Source organism: Leopardus geoffroyi, chromosome C3 (genome assembly GCF_018350155.1).
Source record: "Leopardus geoffroyi isolate Oge1 chromosome C3, O.geoffroyi_Oge1_pat1.0, whole genome shotgun sequence".
Lineage (NCBI taxonomy): Eukaryota > Metazoa > Chordata > Mammalia > Carnivora > Felidae > Leopardus > Leopardus geoffroyi.
The window spans coordinates 126,029,635-126,056,754 of NC_059338.1; the positions used below are offsets into that span (position 1 = coordinate 126,029,635).

The 27,120-nt window shown below is 36.6% G+C and overlaps 1 long non-coding RNA gene across 1 annotated transcript; it reads right to left on the reverse strand.

Moving 5' to 3' along the window:
* Nucleotides 1–13,796: 13,796 nt before the first annotated feature.
* On the reverse strand, nt 13,797–16,278 carry LOC123586014. The gene is made up of 2 exons (XR_006706537.1): nt 15,445–16,278; nt 13,797–15,198 (listed from the first exon to the last, which is right to left on the reverse strand). It is a non-coding gene; the product is annotated as an uncharacterized LOC123586014 (long non-coding RNA).
* Between the last annotated feature and the right edge of the window lie 10,842 nt (nt 16,279–27,120).

Here is a 27,120-nt window from a genome sequence, read left to right on the forward strand (position 1 = left end):
CATAACCCCTTCTGGAGTATTTCCAAATTATATATTTGGAAACTCCACCCAGGGCCACTGAATCAAAATTTCCCAGGGTGTGGCCCCGGCATATGGATTAAGTTTTAGATGGTCCATGGGTGGAAACACTGATTTAATGAAATTCAGCTCCCAGACATGATCTGCACTGGACGAAAAGAAGACAGTAAGATCCAGCCTTTTTGTTTTTAAATAAAAGGTTAATACCTTCAAAGAGAAGCCCACAACTAACTGCTGTTGTTTGTAGGAAATTTTTTATACTAACTTCAAAATAAAAGTGTCTATGATACAAAGTGGAACTTCAGTTCAGAGAACAACTTGCCCAACTATGCAGCAGGCCTCAATGCAGCCTATGTATTACAAATACTTTTTTAAGGAAGAAGATGAACAATTAGTGAAATTCAAATTCAAAGTAGGGTGCCTTCTATTTCCTCTATAGTAAGAAGAACTAAGACATATTGGATACTTATCTAGGTGTAGACATTGTGCTAGGAGCTTTCAATATATTCTTTCTAATCATCATCACAAGTTAATTCCCCATAAAAAATGAAGAAATGGAAGCTAACAGAAGATAAAATACTTTCCCAATGTCTTGAAACTAATAACTAGCAAAGTCAATATGCTTAAAACTAGGTCTCATAACTGTAAATTTTGTTGGATATAATACCAAGGCTGGCATTCACTATTTCTTGGAATTTGGACAGAAGGAAAAAATAAGTTTTCATGGTGCTACATTCTCTGCTGCAGATACAGATACTGTTGGTGTTACAGAAAGTGTGCAGGGGAAATGCTTTCATTCTGTAGCCAACCCAAGAATGAGAAGAAAGTTCTGGTTAACAAAGTGCATAGAGAGCCTTCCTATTTCTCCTGTGCTGCATGTGGAGCTGGGACTCTAAGCCAATCTGGCTTTCCTGAAAGTGCTATTTAGACGTGGGGGTGGATGGGACTTGCCCATAAACATGGGCAAGTAACAGGGAGAATCAACTATGGGACTTTAAGCACAAGTCCAGGTGGGCAGGATCAGGATCTGGAGAGTGGACAGTACGAAGTCTTTTATTGAAAAGGATAAGTCCAGGAAAGTCTTAGATGGAGATGTGTTACCATAGTGGGGCCCATTTGTACAGAAGGGAAGAATAAATTCTCCTTCTTTTCTATGAGGTCTTTTCAATCATTGTACCAAAAAGGAAAAAAAAAACATTATTTATGTGTGCTAAGAAAATTAAATGCATAGCATAACTACATAAAACCTGCTTGTATACGTTTATTCAAGCCCCTTCATCAAGACAGTCGGCCATCACCAGCATCCATTGATTTATAACTGTTTCTTTTTTAAAATGTTTATTTTTAAGAGAGACAGAGACAGAGTGCGGGGGTGGGGTGGTGGGGTGGGCAGAGAGAGACACACAAACAGAATACAAAGCAGGGTCCAGGCTCTGAGCTATCAGCACAGAGCCCGATGTCAGGCTTGAACTCATGAACCACAAGATCATGACCTGAGCTGATGTCTGACACTTAACCGACTGAGCCACCCAGACACCCCAAGTTAAATGTTTCTATGCCAATGTGTCCTTCTACTGAAGACTTAAAAATATTTTGTATAGATTTATTCCTATTCTCATAACAGACTACAGTTCAGCCTGACTGACTCACTACTATTATTCCATGAACCACTTTAAGGTTCCTAATATATATGGGTGGAACAGTAGTAGATCATGGGCTTTTAGAAATGAAAAGGATGGACATAAACCTCAATTTATAGACCAGGAAACTCAACTGAGAGAATGAGTGACTTCCTGTTGGTTCCAATAGATTTTGGTGGCAGAATTGTGGTTAAGACTGATGACTCATTCTCCAGGGGTCTTTCTATTTTTCCAGAGGTTTCAATATGTGTTCCCCTGAGCTTAGAAATGAACTATGCAGGGACAAGCCCTTCACAAACTTGGTCTGGCTGCTGCTTCTGCTGAAGGTTGAATTTGTTAACAGCAGCCAACAATTGCAGATTCCCAAGGTGGCAGCTGCCTTCAGAGGTGGACATGTCACCTGGTGGTGCAAAGCAGATTAAATCAAGCTTCTTAGATGAGGACTGGGCAGCAATTTGTCCTTTCTAGCATAAACACTTTAGCCAATCTGATTTTGATTAGCATTCTCTATTTGTAATTCATGGAATAGCACCACCATATCCAAACTTACCACCATGGTTTATGCATTTTAGTGTTATAACACTGAAAGAAATATAGCATTGGAAAGATGTCAGTGGGGTTTCCTGATTTTATCTTATACCCTCATTATCTGAAAGGACGAGGTTCAGATAACAGGGACAATAATGATTGAAAACCCAACTGCAGCATACTGAGAGTCAACATTCTTCAGAGCCGGGTGCTCTTCTGCAGGATATATTATCCTCTAGTAGCCTGAATCTATTATATGTTTATAATTACACTTGATGATGCCTAATAGTTTCCTATCTTGAGGATTCTAAGTTATACTGTTAAAGAGATTTTGTCTTGTGTTTTTTTTCTTTATTATGGTAAAATATACATAGCATAAAATTCAACATTTAAATCTTTTTAAGCGCCCAGTTCAGTGGCATTAACACATTCACATTGTGCAATTATCACCAACTCCATCTCTGGCACTTTTTTTTTTTTTTTTTTTTTTTTTTTTTAATTTTTTTTTTTTCAACGTTTATTTATCCTTGGGACAGAGAGAGACAGAGCATGAACGGGGGAGGGGCAGAGAGAGAGGGAGACACAGAATCAGAAACAGGCTCCAGGCTCTGAGCCATCAGCCCAGAGCCCGACGCGGGGCTCGAACTCACGGACCGCGAGATCGTGACCTGGCTGAAGTCGGACGCCTAACCGACTGCGCCACCCAGACGCCCCTCTCTGGCACTTTTTCATCTTCTCACGTCACACTAGCTCTCAATTTTTCCCTCCCCTCAGCTCCTGAAAACCACTATTCTATTTTCTGTTTCTATTAATTTGACTGTTGTAGTTACCTCATATAAGTAGAATCATACAGAACTTGCCTATATCTTCAAGGTTCATCCATGTGGGCAGCATGGGTCAGAATTCCTTCCTTTTTCGGACTCAATAATATTTCATAGTATGTATATACCCCATATTGTTTATCCACTCATCGGTGGATGAACATGTGGTTGCTTCTATCTGTTAGCTACTGTGAGTAATACCACTAAGAACATGAGTGTACAAATGTCTCTTTGAGTCTCTGTTATCAATTCTTTCGGGTGTATGCCCAGGAGTGGAATTGCTGGACATTGGCAATTCCATTTTTTTTAAGTTTTTATTTAAATTTCAGTTAGGTAACATACAGTGTAATACTAGCTTCAGGCATACAGTATAGTGGTTAAACACTTCCATACAACACCTGGTGTTCATAACAAGTGAACTACTTAATCCCCATCACCTATTTCGCTCATCTCCTCACCCACCTCCCCTCTGGTAACTATCAGTTTATTCTCTATAGTTAAGAGTCTGTTTCCTGGTTTGCCTCTCTCTCTCCACTCCCCCCCCTCACTCCGATCTTTCTTTCTCTTTCTTTCTTTTCCCTGATGCGCATTTGTTTTGTTTCTTAAATTCCACATATGAGTGAAATCATATGGTATTCGTCTTTCTCTGACGGACTTATTTCACATAGCATAATACTCTTTACCTCCATCTACGTCACTGAAAATGGAAAGATTTCATTCTTTTTGATGGCTAATATGCCATTGTACACATATATCACATCTTCTCTATCCACTCATCAGTTGATGGACACTTGGGCTGTTTCCATAATTTGGCTATTGTAGATAATGCTGCTATAAACATCAGGGTGCATGTGCCCTTTCGAATTAGTATTCTTTGGGTAAATACCTAGTAGTGCAATTACTGAGTCATAGGATAGTTTTATATTTGACTTAATTTTTTTTAATGTTTATGTTTGACAGACAGAGAGAGAGAGCATGAGAGGAAGAAGGGCGGGGAGGGAGGGTGGGCAGAGGATCCAAAGCAGGGTCCATGCTGACAGCAGTGAGCCCGATGTGGGGCTCAAAGTCACAAACTGTAAGATTATGACCTGAGCTGAAGTCAGACGCTCAGCCAACTGAGCCACCAAGGTGCCCATATATTTTTTTGCTTTTTTGAGGAAACTTCATACTGTTTCCCAGAGTGGCTGCATCAGTTTGCATTCCCAGTAACAGTGCAGGAAGATCTCCCTTTCTCCACATCTTCGCCAACCCATGTTGTTTCTTGTGTTGTTGATTTTAGTCATTCTGACAATTGTGAGGTGGTATCTCACTCTGATGAGTGACATTGAGCATCTTTTCATGTGTCTATTGGCCACCTGTATGTGTTCTTTGGGAAAATGTCTATTTGTGTCTTCTGCATATATTTTAATTGAATTTTTCATTTTTGGGGTGTTGAGTTAGAACTACTTCCCATAGAAGCTGCACCAAATTACATTCCCACCAGGAGTGCACAAGGGTCCAATTTCTCCTCACCTACATCTTCACCTACACTTGCTATTTTCTGGATTTTGTTTGATAAGAGCTATCCTACATAGGCGTGAACTGGTATCTCATTGTGGTTTTGATTTACATTTCCCTAATGATTAGTGATGTTGAGCATCTTCTCATGTGCATTTTGGCCATTTGTATTTCTTCCTTGGAAAAATGTCTATTCACGTTTTTGCCCATTTCTGTTGGATAGTTTTATTTTGTTTTTTTAAATTGATGAAACATAAGAGTTCTTTATATATTCTTTATATATTTATTTATATATTCTTTATATATATATATGTGATGTTAATCCCCTACCAGACTTATAATTTGCAAATATTTTCTCCCATTCTATGCATTGTATCTTCACTCTGTTAATAGTGTCCTTTGATTCACACAATTTTGCAATTTTGATGTAGCCCAATTTATCTATTTTTATTGTTGTTGGTGGCATTGTTGCCTTCATTTCATATCCAGGAAATAACTGCCAAATCCAGTGTCATGAAATTTTGGCCTATGTTTTCTTCTAAGAGATTTGTGATTTTAACTCTTATGGTTAGCTCTTTGATCCATTTTCAGCTAACTTTCCATATGGTGTAAGGTAAGGGTTCGGCTTTGTTGTTTTGCATGTGAATATCCAGCTTCTCCAAGACCATTTACTAAATACTGTCCTTTCCCCATTGCATATCCTTGTTGATATCCTTGTTGAAAATCATTTGACTATATCTGTGAGAGTTTTATCTCCTAATTCTCTGTTCTATTCTACTGGTGTAGATTTTCTGCCTTTATGTCTGTAACATACTGTTTTGATTATGGTAGCTTTGTAGTAAGTTTTAAAATTGGGGTATGTGAGACTTCCAACTTTGTTTCTCTTTTTCAAGATTATTTTGGTTATATGGGGTCTCTTGAGATCCCATATGCATTTTAGAATGGATTTTTCTGTGCCTGGAAAAAAACATCATTAATATTTTGATAAGAATTGCATTGAATCTGAATATTGCCTTGAATACTATTGCCTTCTTAACAATATTAAATTTTCTGATCCCTGAACATGAGATGTGTTTCCATTTATTGATGTCTTCCTTAATTTCCTTCAGCAATATTTTGTAGTTTTCAAGTCTTTTTCCTTCCTGAATGAATTTTATTCCTAAGTATTTCATTCTTTTTGCTGCTATTTTATACTTAGAAGATGTTATACTTATAAGATCATATCATCTGTGAGCAGAGATAATTTCACTTCGTCCTTTCTGAAGTAAAGGAAGTGCCTTTTATATCTTTTTCTTGCCTAATTGTTCTGGGTGGGACTTCTGATACTATGTTAAGACAATGGGTATTCTTATCTTGTTCCTGTCATAGAGGAAAGCTTTAAATCTTTCACCATTGAGTGTATCAGCTATAGGTTTTTAAAATCTATGGACTTCATTAGATTGAGGTAGTTTCCTTTGTTATGGAGATTTAAAAATCCAAGGGAGGAACAATTTCTACAGAATACTTGATTCTGTTTTGGTTTCACTTAATTGAAATATGAGTAGTACCTGGTCATGTCCAATATATGATTAAGAGAGCTAGTATAAATTGTGTTGTCTATGGAAACTAAGCCTGACCTTCAAGAATGGAGCAGGAAAGCATAAAAGGGAGATTTTGGTCCCCAGCACACCTCTTCTATTGCCTTAATTAGGGCAAAGTTTGACCAAAGACTGTTGCAATTTTATACATGAAGGACCAATAAAGGTGTAGGTAGGTTCTTCGGGAATGAAACATTGGATCCCCTCACAAGACAAAGGACTTCAATCAATCAAGGTGCTACCCTAAGTCAAAGGGAAAATGAGTAAATATTGTAATGAAAACAGTCATAAATTAGCCAGCAATAACTACTGGGACAACTGTAGCCTCACCTGTATTTCTTAGCTTGTTCTATTATAGTTTGTCTCTGCTCTTTAGTCATCCTATGTTATCTGTGTATTGACAGTGTACTGACGGTGTTAAGTTTCCATTTGGTTTATAATTTAGAGCTTATCAAGATGACGTCTTGCCCAGATTGGGAAGCAAGGATATTCCTGGGTAGACCTGGACTTGCAGAGCAGGTTTAGAGACCATAATCCCTGTGAATGGTACTGGGTGCAAAGTGGATAAGCTCTCGTTTGAGAACAGAGCGTGACTACAGCTGTATTCAGGATTGTGGCATAACAGCATATAGAGTGGAATTTTTCCCACTACACGAGAATTGATGACTGAGCCCAAAGCTGAGGAGAATGATGCATTAAGTATTCCGTATTATAAAAAATAATTGAGTGCTGCTCTTCCATTGGAAATTCTCAACAGAGAGCAGAACTAACACGGGCATCTTCAACCATCATCCCAATCTCTCCTCACCACCCCTTCCCTGCAAACTACCACCACAATTCTATATAATACTGAGCAAAGGAGAGAAGGAGAAAGTAAGAGTTATATGGTGAGACTCTTCCTTAAGCCAAATGTATGTTGGGAGGAGAGGTAGAGATCCAAGAGAAAGAACCTTGACAAATATAAGTGAGGAAAACTCAGTTTATATTTAGGTTACACGCCATTAAATTAATTTCACCATTCAAGAAACATTTATTGAGACTTTACTATGGCACAGTGCTAATTCTTAAGAATAACAATGAAAAACATAGGAACTTAGACAATGGAGAGACAAACCAATACACAGCATGATAAAGGGCATGGACGAGGCAGTGGGAAGTACAGAGGAAGAGGACCTAACACCCATCTTCCTGGATCAGGCCAGAGAAGACTTCCTGGAGATGTTACTCAAATATACCTTGAAAAGGAAAAGCTGAATTATCAGACAAAAAGGTAGAAATAACCATTGTAGGAATAAAGAAAAGAGATGGAGGAAAGTTTGTGTGTTTGGGCAGCCTCTTCTTTGTAATTACAGACTTTGAATTTTGTTCTGAAAAGAAATTCCTGACAGATTTAAGCAGAGGAACAACATGGTGATGTATGCTTTTCAGCTAGATCACTCTAGCAGCACTTTTGAATATGGAATTAAGGAAGGGTTCACTGAAAGGAAGGAAACCAATTAAGAAGATAAATCAATGATCGAGGCAGTAAGTGATGAAGAACTGAACTCATGTGGTAGCTGACCTTGAGGCTGACTTGGAGGAGGGGGACTAGTGCGACAGGTATTAAGGAAACATCCTTGAAAAGTTTTGGGTTGGGGAAAAGGGCAGAGAGGAGTAATTCTATAATAGCCCTAATTTTCTTTAGATCGGAAGCTTCTCTTCAGTATCTGACAGACATTAACAGTAAAGGATTTCCTATCACTTCTTGTTCAGAGGCAGAGATATTAATTTTGCTGTGGCATTATCATAGTGTGGTGGGAGAGACACGGGTTTTGGAGCGACACTTGTCTATAAATCTTACTCCAAAATAGACTGGCTGGTGACACTGCTCAAGCTCGTCAACCTCCTCAAACTTCAGTTCTCTTATGCATAAAATGGAAATAATGTTTACCACAGAGAGTCACTGGAAAGATAAAATAAGATAATCCATAAAATAATTGGTATACAATCCATCTGGCACATATTAGTTCTCGCAAAATGTTAGCTTTGTCCTATGATTTTTTTCTTGTTATTAATAGCAATGTGTAGGACAATGAAATGGGCATTAGATGTTATCTAAATGTGTTTTTTGAAAATATCAGAAATAGATATGGGATATTATGCTTACTTTATATTTTTTCCAATGCTCCACTTAATTTTCCCCGTCAGATACTGTTGTTTTAACCATTGGAGACATTCATTAATTCTGTCACAGTTTATTATGCAGACTCATAATTTTGTGGGTATGTCTTTCTCGCTCTATAGAGTATTAAGTCCTTGAAGGACTGTGAATAAATAACATTCCCATTATAGAACTTTTATTGTGCATTTTAAATTTGATCTGAAGACATCAAGTGCACAGAATTTGGTAGATACTGATATAATCTTCTTTCTTGTTTTGCAGCACAATCTCATCTTCTCAGGTTTTGCAGAACAATGTTATATTTCCTGTAGCCACACCGCCTCTTTGTTTATGTCCCCAGCCCCCAGTCCAATCCAGCCCCCGTTTCTGTAAGCACCCACTCTCTTGCATCACAAATGTGTCTTTCCAATCCACTGTCCAAACAACTGTGTGTGTGTGTGTGTGTGTGTGTGTCCTCAAACAACCGACAGTATTGTCTGACATATGCATTTTCAATCTTGCTTTTCATTCTGCTTCCTAAGTCTTTCATACGATTTTATGTTTTTGAACATACTATTTGATCCATATTTCTTTATGGAAATTGAATTCATTGCTTCTGACTGATGTATGATAAACCAATATAAGTAGATATTGCATTTTATGTATTTTTTCTCTGATTGGTAGACATTTATGTTTTTCCTTTGCTATTTCATGCAGCATTGCCACAAATATCTTTGTACACATCTTATTTAGTAAATCTCATACTAAAGTAGTAACAGAAACAATTATTTATTTAAGTATCTATCAAAGACAGGCTGGAAAGTTTTGTTTTTTCTGCTAATGATTTTTACTAAACTCATGAAACCGAATAATCAGCTGGGTAGAAAAGCAAGGGAACTTATGAACTTTATCCACAAGAAACAGAACCTCAGTGGAGAAATATGTCACAGGGAGCTATATATCCTTTGATAATCAGTTTCCCCTGAAATGAGAAAGGTTGATCTTTCTTTTTCTTTAAAGGAGCACTTCCCACATAAGAGCTTCACAAAGATAGAAGTAGAGGTAGCAGAGGCTTTATTATTTTTTGCAATTATTAAACCTACCCATTTATTTAAGATAATATTTTATTAGTGTCTGTCTCCTCCGGTTGACCATGAGCTCTGTGAGGACCCAGACTGGGTGTTGTACTCCCAGTACCCAGCACGTACTCAGTAGCTATGCGCTGAATTAACAAAATACAAATAAATGCAGAACCAGGGCAAACAACCAGGTTTCTCCATTTCTCACTACAGTTTTACCTCAATAGGCCAGGCATAAAAGAGCTCTTGGGACCCCCCTTCTCAGAGAAATCATCAACGATCCCACCCCAAGTTAGGTGGGGAGACAGGACAAATTCTCTACAACAGTAAACGTTTCGTGTTTTAATGAGATAGGAACAAAGCACTCTTTTTTATTTCTCTGTCCCTGGAGGCTCAGATCACAGCTTCAGGTTGGGATTAAAAAGTGGGGGAGGGGGATAAATGGGAATGGGGCTGAGGGGCCAGGGCTGAGGCCAGAAGAGAAAGCAGAGATTCTGCTATGCCCCCACCCAGCCCTGAGCTGAGCCAGAAATCCAAGTCCTTGTAGCCTCCAGCAGCCAACACAGTGAACAAACACCACGTGTGTGGTCCTTATCTGCAAATCAGTGTCATAATGCACCCAAACTACCCACGCAAGACTATACTGGGCCCTAAGTGCCGGTACCAAAGATTTTAGAATTACACTGTCTAGGGGTGCTTGGGTGGCTCAGTCAATTAAGCATCTAACTCTTGGTTTTGGCTCAGGTCATGATCTCATGGTTCCTGGGATGGAGCCCTGCATCTGGCTCAGTGCTCCTGCTTGGGATTCTCTCTCACTCTCTGTCTCTGCCCCTGCCCCCTACTCATGCACTCTAAATAAATAAATAAATAAATAAATAAATAAATAAACAAACAAACTTAAATAAAAATAATTATGCTCTCCAATAATCAGAAGCCCCACAGGAATACTGAACCCTTGAAATGCAGGTATTGCAACTGAGGAATGGGAACTTTTATTTTATTTTATTTTATTTTATTTTATTTTATTTTAAAAGCTGACATTTGATTCAGTCATTGGAACATTCTGTATGTTTGGAAACACCTGGGTATGTGGATCTACTTGTCAACTTTAATTTAATTTTATCAAAATACAGATCAGGTATTTCCAATGAAATTGAGCTTCCAAAATTAGATCTGCTGTAAGCGTAACATACACACCAGACTGTAAAGAAAAAAGAATGTAGGGGATATCACCACTAATTTTGTGTATTTATCACATGATTATCATGTATAATCATGTTGAAATGATACTCTTTAAGATATTTTGAGTTAAATAAAATATATGATTAAATTTCTTTCATCTGTTTCATTTTAATTTTTTAAATACTACCAGAAAATTTTAAATTGTATATGAGACTCAAATTGTATTTCCATTGGACATGCTGCTTTAGAAGATATATCATCAAGGAGCGCCTAGGTGGCTCAGTCGGTTAAGCATCGACTTCAGCTCAGGTCATGATCTCACGGTTCGTGAGTTTGAGCCCCGTGTGGGGCTCTGTGCTGACAGCTCAGAGCCTGCAGCCTGTTTCAGATTCTGTGTCTCCCTCTCTCTCTGCCCCTCACCCTCTGTCTCTGTCTCTCTCTCTAAAATAAATAAACATTTTTTTAAAAACTTAAGGAAGATATATCATCAAAATAGCAAATTTTGCTGGTGACAAATGAAGGTTCAGAGAGTTTAAGGGACTTTTCGAAGATAACACAGCTGGTCAAAGCCAGGATTAAGTGCAAGAGCTTATGACTTCCAGTCCAGTTTTAGAAAAATATCTTGATGGCCAGCTGGCAAATGCTGTGCTATATCTAAGAGGATAAGAAAATTTCAGCAAGAAACCTCCAATGATGCTGCTGTATCTTTACTTTTTTAAACATCAAAAGATTAATTCGTAAAAGAAACATCCATTTTATGTTTTATTTATGTTTAATTTTAATTTCAAATGGATAAAGTCCTATAACAGTTTGTAATTACATGAATTTTGGCTAGCTCAACTGATTTGTAAATGTTTTATTTGCCTTGATAGTAACAAGTCTTCTTTTTTAATTAACTTTAATTCTTTCTTCCTTTTACCTAGAAATTCCACAACTGCAATTGCTTCATGTTGGCTGCATGTTATTGCTATTATATAACAGCTTTAGATGGAAGAGTGATATACTGAAAAATATATCACACTCTTCATAATGTCCAGAATGACTCAGACCACATAAAAACGACCAAGCTTTGCATTTCTCAGATGCAGTAAAAATATATACCTTCCCGAAATGTTCAGAGTTCCACTCTAGGTAACATCAAATTGGCCACAAGATTACATACAGAAACGCTCTATTAGTTTTCTAATTTGCAAGGTTTCTTTAATCTTCCATTTTATTATTTCTCTTTCCTGCTCTCCACCTACCAAAGAAAATATAGTTGAAACTACACTCCAAAGGCTGCTGAGCGTAGCAATTAGGAAAGCTCAGTACTGGAAAATGTTTTACTAATGCTTACACCTAAGAAAGAAAACAAGAAAGGTGAGGAGGAACTGAAGATTCTCTACAGAGAGGCTTTCTGTGAAAAAAGCTGAGGGACAACAGGTTCAGATTTCTGGATAAAATCCTGGCTTACAGTGTCAATAGTTCTGAAATTAATGTATAATTTTTCAGAAGACAATTTCGCCCATACGAAACATTCTGTTAGAGGTCGAGTTGGTAACTTACACAGGTTGCTGTACAGTGACATCTATAAATGCTTCCCCTTGACATAGAAGGTGTGGCAGGGACAGTTAACGGTCGCTGAATGAATGTCCAGGTATTTTCCCACATTTCCCAAGCTCCTTGTACTTAATGCGGTCAGATGACTGGTTCTGTCCAATGGGCTATGAGAAAAATGAATCTGTGTTGGTTCCAGGCCGTGTCGTGTAATAACTGGGAAGTGACAGTAATGGTCTGCGTTGACGTACGTTCCCTTAGCTCAGCTGGAACTATGTTTTGAAGAATTGCCTTTTTTGTATGCTTCTGAGTTAGAGTTGTCCCATGATTTAGAAGCCAGAAGTAAAGATTTGGAAAGATTTGGTGGGAACCACATAGCCCTGGCTTGAAAATTCCCTCGCAGGCTACAACTTGCCCACCTGTTCCAGTACTTAAGGTTGGATTTTTTGTGACTTTTCTCGATTTTCCAAGTCCACCTTTCAGACACTTAACTTCCCCACCTCCACCCACAGTCTCCCATAAATATGTAAGGACTCATTCCTCTGAAAGTCCCCTATTCCACAATAGTCAAGAAATGGATTCCTGCCTAATACAGTAATTCTTTAACTCTGCTCGCTCGTGCCCTGCCTTAGTCACTGTGGAGGCTTCATGTTGAAATGATACAGCAGGATCACAGCAGCCTGGGTTGCTGAATAACTGCTCAAGAATAGTTTCTCTTGAGTGTTGATGAGTCTAACCAACATTTTCCCGTACAACAAATTACCTTTTTGATCAGAAAAGGCACTACAAATTTGGAGTTTATTATCATAGCATTGCCTAGACTAGCTTAAGAATTATAGTCCAGGGTATGACTGGATTAGAACACAACTAACATATAATGCAACACCCTATCCAGTAGTGTAGAACATTTTTGTTTCTCACTAATTTAAATTACTAATCTGAGTTGAGAAAAATGAAAAGCCTTGGACATTAAGCAAACTAGACATATTTCAAAGGTACTGTAGTCTTTGTAAGTTATGTGCATACAGATGTAACCCATGAACCACATTTTCCAGGAGACGGGCCAGAGGACAAACTACGGGAGGGAAAAAACTATGGCTCGCTCATTGTCACTTCTGAAACACCCAGCATCTTATAAATAACCACACAGTAAAAGGACATGGCAAAGAAATGTTCTCCATGAATACAAATGAAAACATGTAATAAAGTATTAGAAAATCATATCCAGCAATATATTAAAAGGATAATATGTCACAACTAGGTGGAGTTTATCCCAGGGTGCAAAATTGTTTCAATATTCAAAAATCAAGCGATGTAATTGACTATGTGAATGTACTAAAACAGAAAAAAAAAAAGGCAGGATCATCTCAATAGATTTGGGAAAAGCTTGTGAAAAAATTCAATATCCATTCATGATTAGGAAAAAAAACCCCACTCATCAAACTAAGAATAGAAGAGGACTTCTTTAACATATTAAGTACATGAAAAGATGCTCAACATCATTACTTATTAATCAAGTGCAAATTAAAAACATAATTAGATACCATTACACATCTATTAGAATATGTAAAATTGAACAATAACAAAAAAGTAATGTGTTGACAAGGATGGAAAGGAACCGAAATCCTCACACATTGTTGTGGGAATGCAAAATGGTACAATCTCTTTGGACCATATTTTGGCAGTGTTTTATAATGTTAAGCATACACTTATCATATGACCTAGAAATCCTATGCTCAACAGTAATAAAAACATATGCTTGCACGAAAGACTTCATATGGATATTTATAGCAATTTTATTCATTATCTCCAGAATCTGGAAACAACTTAAATGTCCTACAGATGGTAAATGGATGAACTGCTGTACATCTATACAATGAAATACTATTCATCAATAAAACCAAATGGACTATTGCTACATACTGCAACATGGATGTATTATGCTAAGTGGAAAAAGCCTGATTCCACAGAATACGTAATGTGCAATTTCATTAATATAACATTCTAAAAAAGGAAAAATTTAAGAATGGAGAATAAATCGGTTTGTCAGGGGTTAAGCCTAGAGAAGATGGTTGTCTACAAAGGGAGAACGGCATGAAGGAATTTTGGTGGGGGAGGTGGGGTGGAAATGTTCTATATTTTTGATATGGATGAGGTTCTACACAATTATCAAATTTCAGAACTAAACAGCAAAAAAATTACTATATAATATAAAAGATAAATTTTAAAGTATTATTCAAAGGCATTTTAATAGGGCAGAATATTAATATTTGACAAGTCTGGGTGATAACTAAATAGACCTTAATTAAACTCTTCTCCATAGCCTCGAAATAAAAAACTAAATTTTCCTGTTAGAAGTCAGAACAGTGGTCACTGGGAGGACTAACGAATGGGTCTTTGGGGATGCTGACTTTGCATGCATGCCTTATGAAAATTAATTGAGCTGCACAATTGTGATCTGCACATTTTTCTCTATATTTGTCATACTTCAATAAAAACTTTATGCAAAGTAAAAATGAGAATGACAGTATTTTGTGTCATTTTTAACTAAATGGTTTTTTAGCTGTAGGAAGTATAACTATTTAATCATCAAATTTAACTATGTTTATAACACATAATACATGTGACCTGGGACAAATAATATAATCATTCTTGCCAAGATTAATAATTGGACTAATGCCTGTTTAAACTCCTTCCCATTCCAAATATGAGTGATTATAAACTCATCTGTAATTTAGTACACCCTTAGTAGCTAGTTTCTTTTAGCTTTGAAATTTCACCAGCAAGAATTATGGGAGAAGAAAAAAGTATGTTTTGATTTCTTATTGAAAAATATTTTAACTGACTAAACCTTATATATATATATTTTTTAATTTCATGTTTTTTATTTAACTTGCCCTTTTTATTTTTTTTTTTATTCCTGCAGTTTTTCATGCTGGGAATTGTGAAACTGCATTAACAAATTCCTTAGAAATAATACTTATTTTTTTTTTTGTTTTTGTAAACAGCACACAAGATTCTGGACAGTTTTAGAAGTATCTTGTTCTCCTTGTTCTGGATGTCAATGGTGGCTGAGAGGATAAATATTTCTCTTAGGTACCTACTGCTTCAGGATAGACTGAGGCATGAGGGAAAGGGGTGTAGAGGAAGAAGCAAATGATAAAAAAAAATTTGCAGAACCTTTTTCTTTTTTTTTTTTTTTATTTATTTATTTTTTCAACGTTTATTTTATTTTTGGGACAGAGAGAGAGAGCATGAACGGGGGAGGGGCAGAGAGAGAGGGAGACACAGAATTGGAAACAGGCTCCAGGCTCCGAGCCATCGCCCAGAGCCCGACGTGGGGCTCGAACTCACGGACCGCGAGATCGTGACCTGGCTGAAGTCGGACGCCCAACCGACTGCGCCACCCAGGCGCCCCTGCAGAACCTTTTATGGACTACTTCAAATTGAACAAAAAAGATTCTATACATAATTGAAAAGGTGGCATCCTTCAATGCTTGAGAGTTCATGAGAACTAGCAGGATCGTGCTGAATGTAGCTGGTGGCCTTGTGTAACTCTTCCAATGTTATTGAGGTCAATGTTTTCATGATTCCCTTACTCATATACTATGAAGGGGACAGTGTATGGAAGCACTATGGTATGAAAAGAACTTGGGCTCCAAGGTCAAGTTGGAGATCTGAATCAGGCTCCACTACTTTGGAGCAAAGCAACAAGCTCCCCAGAGTCAGATGCCTCATGGAGAGAAAAATACCCGCACAATGACTTAAATGTTGCCAAAATGAAATCTAATTTGCATACAAGAGCACATCTGACTCACAGTGCTCAATAAATACTAATTTATTTCTTCTGCTCCTTTCCTGAAATAAGCAGATTGCAGTTCCAGAGAAAATATTGGCTAATATTGATACTTTTCCAATTTGCTTTGAAAAATAAGTTGAAGATAAATTGATTCAAATAGATGTCACTCACCAGGGATATTTTAAAATTTCAAGGAAAAACTGAGAGCCTAAAGTGTTTCACCATGAACAGAAACCCACATTAAAAAGGCTAAAGGAAGAACCTATGAGGTTACAAATTGATCAATCTTATATCTCAAATCCACCAAAAACAATCAGAGAAGGACTTTTAAGAAGTATTGGCATTATCATCTCATGTACTTAAAACAAGTCTCATACACATATATACACATACATCCTAAGGAATAGACACTTTTAAAGTCACTTTTTCCTTAAAGTGACTTTAAAGACATGCATGGGAAGACATGCATGAGAATAACAACTGCAGTTATCTCTAGAAAGTGGGATATTACCTCTAATATCTAATTGTTTTCTTTTTTTATAATTAACCCCATTTAACAAATTTCATACACTGATTAATAATCAGAAATGACATTAAAATATCTTAGAAATGGATTTCCAATTTCATCCTGCCTTTTCTTTTCTTTTTAAATGTTTATTTATTTATTCTGAGAGCGAGCATGTGCATGAGCAGGGAAGAAGCAGAGAGAGAGGGAGGTTCCCAAGCAGGTTCCATGCTATCAGTGCAGAGCCAGACTTGGGGCTCGAACTCACAAACTGTGAGATCATGATCTGAGCTGAAATCAAGTTAGATGCTTAAAGGGAGCCACCCAGGTCCCCCTCATCCTGGCTTTTCTGACTTTTATTCTTGATGCCCTGTTCTGGCAAGGGCTAAAAAAGTGGCCCTGGAAGAGAATGTGGAGAAAAAATACCGTTATTTCCTAAAGGATAGACAGACACTTGAAAGTCCCTTTTTCCTTAAAGTGATCCTTTCCTGCTTCAAATCATGTATCGAGAGGAAGATACGCACACTAGGATAGCAACCTTCCAGTTCCGTTATGATACAAAAGGCACACCAGTGTTGGAATGAAGTGAGAACAGACCCTGGAGCCCATCCAACAAAGACAGTGCAAAGAAACATGAGAGGCCAACGTGGGAAGTGCAGCTAGCTAGGCTTAGTGTTCAAAACACCATGTCAGCAAAACTCATAAACACAGCAGGTCCATTAAATTAGAAAGTGAGAACAACCAGTGATCGTTCAGCTTATTGATCCTGAGCCCTACATTTCCTGAGAGTATAAGGCCCTGGTATCTAAGAGAAAGTACAGCTGTGAATGCAAATGCGCCGTGTAGCACAAGAGAGATTATAAAAGCTCAGAACTAGGCAAAGCAGAATATTCAACAGTACAATCCACAGAAGTCATGATAACAATAGTAAATTACAAAGGAAGTGTTTATGAATTATGTATAGATTTAGCATTGACATTATACAGACAGTTACAAAAGAAACAAGATTAATCCAATTCCACCACTCTGAAAAAATTGATTTCTTCCTTTCATTCCTTATGTGCATGTGCATGTGCATGTGTGAAGAATCTTTTTTTTTGTTTTCTTTTTTGTTGCCAAGGATTTTAAACCTCAGTGACTAAATGCAAGTGTTTCTGGTTTGTTTTCCATTTAGGATTGTTTGCTCATTCCTGGGCACTAGGTTTGCACAATGAGTGGAGTCACTCTACAGTTTCTTGTGTGTTTGATTTGGTGTTGGCTGGAGCCTAGAGGTGCCTGCCCTCCCCAAGACCGTGCTCCAGGCTGCATTTTTAAACGGGCTTTGCAGATCTTAGGTGGGATTATGGATGTAACAGTTTCTTTCACATTTATATCTAAACACTGAGCTTATAACTTGCAGTCACCCAGCAAACTGGCTGTAGCTCTTACTGGGCATATACACAGGCCTGATATGAGTATTGGATAAGCTTGATCTTTTTAGGGGCAGACCAAGAATATTCTGCAAAACCAGATGGTAGTTGAGGTAGAGTGGAGGTCAGGAAGACTGCGTTCTGGTCTTTTCCCTCTCTGTGGAAGAAGAGGTTAGAATAGAAGAAATGAAAGCTCACGCCAACCCCAAATGCTATGCTTTCACTTTGACCTCCGGATCTAGACATGAGTAAGATGCAGGTACTTTTCATCCTACTGTTATGCCAAAACCTACTGTTAATCTGCTGAATTGGAATGGAATGACCATGGAAGGAATCAGGTGCCAATCTGTACTTACTCCTAGAAAAAAATGTCAATGAAAATATAATGGGCTAAATGGGTAAGGGGCACTAAGGAATCTCCTCCTGAAATCATTATTGCACTATATGCTAACTAATTTGAATGTAAATTTTAAAAAATAAAAAAAAAATTTAAAAAGTAAATAAACATTAAAATCAAAAACCAAAAAAACAAAAAAAAAACCCACAAAAATAAATAAATAAAAATCTTTTTAGATAAAAAAAAAAAAAGAAAATATAATGGAATACCAATATAACATTAGGTTTGGATTCTGTGAATCCAATCTTGTTTTAAAAAAACATGACACAGTTTGGCCATACATTGCTATGATAATAATGATAAACTGCAAAAGGTAATTAATAACATTAAACCATTTAAGAAAACAATTCAACCAAGAAAGATAGAGTGTATATAATCCAACAGAAAATCTACAGAGTATTATATGACCAATTGTACTTACTAATCCATGGGAAATTAACTTGAACTTTATAAACTGTATTGAGGGGCGCCTGGGTGGCTCAGTCGGTTACGTGTCCAACTCTTGGTTTCTGCTCAGGTCATGATCTCACAGTTTGTGAGTTTGAGCCCTATGTTGGGCTCTGCACTGACAGTGCAGAGCCTGCTTGGGATTCTCTCTCTCTCTCTCTCTCTCTCTCTGCCCCTCCTGGTGCTCACCCTCTCTCTCAAAATAAATAAATAAAATTTAAGAAAAAAGATCCTCTCTCTCTCTGCCCCTCTCTTCATTCCCATGCATGCTCTCTCTCTGTCTCTAAAATAAAAAAAAAATGAAAAATAAACTATTGAATTTTAAATGAATCCCTATTTTTTATTGAGGTATAATCGACATATGACATTGTATTCATTTTAAGTGTACATGATTTGATAAGTTTATACATTATGAAATGACCACCACAATAAATCTAGTTAACATCCATCACCATATAACTACAAAACATATTTTCTGATTATAAGAACTTTTAAAGATCTACTGTCTTAGCATCTTTCAAATATGCATTATGATATTATTAACTATAACTAATGTACTAATATTACACCCCTATGTACTAATGTACTAAATTTAGTACTCGTGTACTAAATTACACCCCTATGGCAATCACTTTATAACTACGAATTTGTCCCTTAGACCCCTTTCACCTATTTTGCCATCCCTCATTCCCTCCCTCCCACCTCAGACGACCATCAATCTGTTTTTTATATCCATGAGCTTGATTTTGTTTGGTCTTGGTTTTAGTTTGTTTTTGTTTTTGTTTGTTTTAGGTTCTACACATCAGTGAAATCGGATGTTATTTATCTTTTTCCGAGTTATTTCATTTAGCATCATATCTCATGATCCATTGTCACAGTGACAAGATTTCACTCTCTTTTATGGCCGAATAATATTCCACTGTATAAATGAACCACATTTACTTTATCCACTCATCCATCAGTGAACACTTAGGTTGTTTCCATGCCTTGGCTACTGTAAATAATGCTGCATTGAGCATGGGGATGTATATATCTTTCCAAATTAGTGTTTTCATCTTCTTCAGATAAATACCCAGAAATGAAATTGCTGGATCATATGGTAGTTCTATTTTTAATGTTTTGAGGAAACTCCACAATTAAAGGGGCACCTGGATGGCTCAGTTGGTTAAACATCCAACTCTTGATCTCAGTTCAGGTCATGATCTCACAGTTAGTGGGATAGAGCCCCACGTGGGTCTCTGTGTGGACAGTGCAGAGCCTGCTTGGGATTCTCTCTGTCTCTCTCTCCTCCCCCAACCCTGTTCACACTCTCTCTCTTTCTCTCTCTCTCTCTCTCAAAATAAATAAATAAACATTAAAGAAAAAAGAAATTAGGGGTGCCTGGGTGGTTCAGTCGGTTAAGCATCTGACTTCAGCTCAGGTCATGATCTCAGGGTCCATGAGTTTAAGCCCCATATTGGGCTCTGTGCTGACAGCTCAGAGCCCGAAACCTGCCTCAGATTCTGTGTCTCCTTCTCCCTCTGCCCCTCCCCTGCTTGTGCTCTGTCTCTCTCCATCTCTCAAAATTAATAAATGTTAAAAAAAAATAAATTAAAAACCTTCTGTTGATATTCTCTGGTAGGATCATGGCATACCAGGAGTATATTAATGAAATATTGTTTATTGTAAGAATAATACATGCAGATTAAAAACATTAAAATATAAAACTTTAAAACATAAACTGTCTTCCTGACTCCTAGGCCCCATCCCCAAGGATTTAATAAGTTTCATAAACCGTATATATAACATGATAAACACACATGTATTTCCATTGTTTTAAACATTTTTATATACACTTATGCTATTCTTATATAAGTTCCCTTTTTACCTAACACTATTTTTTTTTAGTTTTTATTTAAATTCCAGTCAGTTAACATACAGTGTAATATTAGTTTCAGGTGTGCAACATAGTGATTCAAAACTTCCATACAATACCTGGTGCTCATCAAAAGTTCATTCCTCAATCCTTGTCACCTATTTTTTTAAGCTATTTATTTATTTGGGGGAAGGGCAGAAAGAGAGGGAGAGAGAGAATCCCAAGGAGGCTCCGCACTGTCAAAGCAGAGCTGCATGTCGGGCTCAATCCCAGGAACCGTGAAATCATGACCTGAGCCAAAACCAAGAGTTGAATGCTCAACGAACTGAGCCACCCAGGTGCTCCTTCGTCACCTATTTAACCCATCCTCCCGCCCACCTTTCCTCTGGTAACTGTCATTGTTCTCTATAGTTAAGAGTCTGTCTCTTGATTTGTCCCTCTCTCTTTTTTCCCCTTTGCTCGTTTATTTTGTTTCTTAAATTCCACATATGTGTGAAATCATATGGTATTTGTCCTTCTCTGACTTATTTTTCTTAGCATAAAATACTCTCTATCTCTATCCATGTCATTGCAAATTGCAAGATTTCATTCTTTTTTATGGCCAAGTAATATTCTGTTATATATAACATATATATACATATACTATATACATATACTATATATATATATATATATACACACACATATACTATATACATATACTATATATATACATATACTATATATATATATATACATATACTATATACATATACTATATATATATATATGTATATATATAGTGCCATTCATCAGTCAATGGACATGTTGGAGGGGGCCATTTTAGCATCATCTACTGAAACTTAACATATACACATCCATCCATTCACCCAGAACTTGCAGAGATATAAGCATTTATCTTATATAAATATTCATACTTGTATGCCAAGAGACATACATAGAAAAAGAATACTCGTTCCAACATTACTGTTAAAGATAAGTGGCTGTGACATGATGTGTACATGTTAAATTTCAGTAGATTATGCTAAACTTACCCCCGCCAAAGAAGATGAACTATTTTACATTTTAAGGTAAGGGTGTTCCTATTTCCCTACACAGTTGAAACCCTTTAAAGTCAAAGAAAAAGAAGGGGAAACCATGTAAATATATAACACTCTGAATGACTTGCGTAAAGTGAACACAGACTTCTTTACCAAAGTCTTCAATCATTAAATAAGAGTTAGCTCTGAAATCTGAGTCACAAAGATGTGAAAGCACATTATGCTTCAAGCAACATATAACTAAACATGGGGAGCTTGTGATCTTCAAAAAATGGCATTGTCAGAGAATAGAAATGAATTCAAAATGGATTTGAGGAAAAGAATATAGGAATAATGACCTTAAATGGCTTCAGAGAGAAACTGCGTTCTCCCCAATCTTTGAGGATGGACTCTGGAAAGACGATTTTGACATTTTTTTGGTATATTCTTCCACAGGTCTGTAGAGAAAACAGAACATTGTCCTGCATGCCTGACATGATGTTTAGATCTTTAACATACTACATGCTTAATTCCAAAATCCAGAAGGGTAACTGGCAAAATTTAAATGATTTCCAGTTTGTCAAAATAAGTAAAATAACATTAAAACATAACATTAAAATTCATACTGTTGACATGGCTAGCAAATGGAAAACATTTAAAAGTAATCCTTTACTGACTACTTTATTGCCTAATTCCTCACTTTTGTTTGGTTTTTCTGAAACAAGTATGATGGTTCTGAGACTGAAGAATCCCACTTTCCATAGCTGATGCCATAGCTGATGATTCATTGGAGATTACTTTCTTCCAAATTCTTCCCTCAGACACGAATCCTTTTAACTGGAGTGTGTCCTTTTCATTTTCTGGAGGTCAACTAGGCCAACCTCTTGTAACAAACTGTATCTTTTTACAGCTTCCTAGTTCCCTTTTCCCTCTAAAATGGAATGATTGGGCCTTCAAAAGCACATCCAAGAATAATTTTAGGGCCAAAACACAATTTTTCCTAGGATTTGGAAGCTAATGCCACTAACCACTCAGCCTTAGTTCTTATAACAAAACAAGAAAATGAAATAAAAGGTTCACAGATTAGAAAGGAAAAAACTCCTGGAACTAAAAAGTGATTACAGCAAGTTTGCAGGATACACATTCAATTACAAGAGTAAATTCTTTTCTTATATAACAGCAATGAACAAGTAGAATTTGAAATTAAACACATTACTATTTACATTAGCACCAAAAAAAAAGAAATACTTAAGTACACATCTAACAAAATATGTGTAATACCTATATGAAGAAACCTGCAAAATCTGATGAAAGAAATCTAAGAACTAAATAGATGGAAAGATGTTTTGTGTTCATAGGTAGAAATGTTTAAAATGGTCATTTCAGTCCTCTCAACTTGATCTATATACATTCATCACGATCCCAATCAAAATGCCAGCGAGTTATCTATGGATATTGACAAACTGATTCTAAAGTTTATATGGAGAGACAAGACTCAGAACAGCCAATTCAGTACTGAAGAATGAAGTTGGACAACTGACAATACCCAGCTTCAATACTTACTATAAAGGTATATTACTATATATATAATAAGTAATACATATTCATATATATTGTTATATATTATATTACTACATTATGTTATATTTATGTAATGTGGTAATATAAATTTATTTCTATATAGTATATGTATATAAAGGTATATTACTATACTTTATAATGTGATTTTGTAAAAAATGTTCAATGGAACAGAATGGAGAAGCCAGAAATGGACCCACACAAATATAGTCTGCTGATCTTTGATCAGTCTGCTGATCTTACATTTCTTACAGAAATTAAATCCAAATAGATGTTAGACCTAAATATAAAATGCAAAAGTATAAACCCCCTAGAAGATAACATAGGGAAAATATCTAGATAACCTTGAATGTGGTGATAACTTTTTAAATAAAACACCAAAGGCACAATCCATGAAAGATAGAATTGATGAGCTGGACTTCATTAAAATTAAAAACTTCTGCTCTGTGAAAGACAATGTCAAGAGAATGAGAAGACAAGCTACAGACTGAGAGAAAATATTTGCAAAAGACTCATGTGATAAAAGACTATTATCTAAAACACACAAAAAAAGTCAACACTCAACAATAAGAAAATGAACAACCTGATTAAAAAAATGGACTAAAGACCTGAACAAACACCTTACTAAAGAATATACACAAAAGTCAAATAAACATGCAAAAATGTTCAATATCATATATGTCATTAGAAAATCATAAGCTAAAGCAACGATGAAATACCACTACACACCTATTAGAATGACCAAAATCTAAAACACTGACAAAACCAAATGTTGGCAAGGATGAGTAGCAACAGGAATTTTCATTCATTGGTGTTGGGAATGCAAAATGGTACACCCACTTTGGAAGATGGTTTGGCAGTTTCTTACAAAACTAAACATACTCTTATCCAATCACACTCGTTGATATTTACCCAAAGAAGTTAATAACTTATATCCAAACCAAAGAACTGCACATGGATGTTTATGGCAGCTTTATTAATAATTGTCAAAACTTGGGAAAAACTAAGATGTACTGTTGATATAGAAAGATGAGTGTCAGGGGTGGGGAAGGAGGGACGAATAAGCAGAGCATGGAGAATTTTTAGGGCAGTGAACTATTCTATATGATACTACAATGGTGGAAACATGTCATTATATATTAGCTCAAACCCATAGAATGTACAACACCAAGAGTATATCCTCATGTAAACTGTCAACATAATGATATGTGAATGTAGGTTCATCGCTCGTGTAACTAGTGCACCACTCTGGTGGGGAAATGTTGATGGTGGGTGTGGGGCAAGGGTTATGTGAGGTTATCCGTTCTTCTGACTCAATTTAGTTATAAACCTAAAACTGCTCTGAAAAGCTAAATCTATTTTTAAATTTTTAAATAAAACTAAAGAAAGAATAATGTGCTAATATTCCTTGCTACAACACCATCTGGATAACATTTTTATTTTGCACCCACGGCTTTTCATTCCAGCTATGGCATCTCAGTGCCAAATCACCAAAACAAACAAAGCAAAATTTAAAGAAAATTCAGTACACACACACACACACACACACACACACACTACCACCACCACTATTACCACCAGTGACAGACTAACGAAATGCTACAATCATTAAGTTAAAAAGTTGTAAGATGTAATTGTTTGAAACAATAAAAGATGTATACAATAACATTCTTTTAATGTTTGGTTATAAGAAATATTGAATGACAGTTATTCATATATAAATGTACATATATAATTATATATTTGTAGAAATTCATTATTTTCATCCAAAATTTCAAGCATTAGCCTCAATTGAGCCAATAGGTTTAATCACGAGTCTGCAGACTTATTTCATAAAGGACCCATACTTAATATTTCTGGCTTTCTGGCAATAAGGATCCTGTCACACTCACTTTTGCCTTCATAGTATGAAAGCAACCATAGACATCAGTAAGTGAATGGACATGGCTGTGTTAAAATAAACTCTTATTTACATAAACAGATGGAAGGCCCACTTGACCAGCAGGCTATAGTTTGCCAAACTCTGATCTTTATAACAAACACTTAACTAGAACTGCTTGGAAACTCATGGAAGAAAATATTAATAATGCTAATCCCCTTGAATTTTTTTCTTAAGGGAAGACAACAGTCTAATGTCAAGCTCTAAAATTTCTTAACATTTTAGGGTTTTTTAAGTTTGCTTGTTTGTTTGTTTTGAGAGAGACAGAGCGAGCGTGAGTAGGAGAGGGGCAAAGAGAAAAGGGAGAATTCCAAGCATGCTCCATGCATGGTCAGCACAGAGCCTGATGTGGAGCTCCGACCCACAAAACAGTGAAATCATGACCTGAGCTGAAATCAAGAGTCGGATGCTCAACCGAGCCACCCAGGCACCCTGATAACATTTAGTTCTTAAGATTACTTAGTTATGGTAGTTAATTTCACTATATCTAAAATTCAAAAATTCACCTTTTCGTTGATTTATAGGAATCAAATTATATTTTAAAACACCCCTACAGCTCATACTAAAAAGAACATTGGTATGAATACTCATAGAATGAGGAATCTCCCAACCAATTAGGAGTTTCTCCACCAGAATATGAGCATACGTACCCATATACTGTTCCTTCCTTATTACACACCAGCAGTCAGTTCTCCAAAGGTTAATCTCTCTCCCAACTGCAACACCACAACCTATCCCTCCTGCTTGCCCAAGAACATGTCTCCAGACATTCTCTGCCTTTTCTCCAACATTGCTCTTAATTTTATCCTCTCTACTGGAACATTTCCATCCATTTATTTGTATGCTGTTACTTCTCTTGTCTTTGAAAACAAAACAAAACAAAATCTCTTCACCCCACTTTCTCAAACTGCTATGGCCCATGTTTGCTCTCCTTCAGAGAATTGTCTGTCTCTAGTCACTTTCTACTTCCAAAACTGTTTTTGTTGCGGCCACCAATTCTCTCAGCATGTTAAATTCAATGGTTGATTTTTAATAGCATCATATTTGACTTCTCCAAAGCATTTAACATAGTAAACCCCTCTTTTTTCTTGGAAATACCTTCTTCACTTGGCTTCAAGCTCCCCATCCACTTGCACTTTTCTCCTACTTAGATTCCTTCTTAGCCTCCTTTGTGATTCCTCCTTTTTCATCGCTTCTCGGCCTTTTGGCTAAGATCAAGTGTGATTCCTCCTTTTTCAGACATCTTCATGTTGAAGTGCCCAGGACTCTGTCCTTGAACTTCTCCTGTCTATCTAATCAGTCTCTTGATCTTATGTGCCATTTCTGTAATGATCTTCAGCGTATTTCCAGAATTCAGCTGCTTCTCACCATCTCCACTGCCACCTTCCTGTCAGATCCACTCTCACCTCTGGTCTGAATTGGTGCAGTATACTCCCCCAAAGTCTCTTTTTATTGCTTCTTCACTTCCTTCTCCTCCCTCTAGGCTTTTTTCAAGTGTCATCATCATAGTGATCCTGCCTCATCCACCCTATTTAAATGAACAAGACAGGGGTGCCTGGGTGACTCAGTCCATTGAGCATCCAAGTCTTGATTTCAGCTCAGGTCATTTCACCTCACAGTTTGTGGGTTTGAGCCACACATCAGCCTCCACACTGACAGTGCAGAGCCTACTTGGGATTCCCTCTTTCCCTCTCTTTCTGCCCTTACCCCAATTGTGCTCATTCTTTCTCTCTCTCTCAAATTAAATAAATAAACTTAAAAAATAACAAATAAAATAAAATAACAAGACACCCCACAATTCCCCCAACACTTACTATTACCCTGACCCATTTTAATCTTCTTCCTGGAAAGTTTCTAAATTCAATGTAATTTTCAATTATAGTATAACTAGTATATAATTTGCTTTAAAATGATGTTTATTGTCTGTGTCCTCTCTCAAAATATATGCTCCATAACAATATTGATTTTTATGTTCCTATCTATTGTTTCCCCAATCAGACAATAGTAGGTTCTCATAAATGTTTTTGAATGAATATATTTATGAAAATGTTTTGTGTGCCAAGATACTATTTTTCCACTCATTAAATATTTATAGTCTCAAAAGACAGGGCACTCCAAAATATTTTATATAGTTGCTTCTCTCACTCATTATAC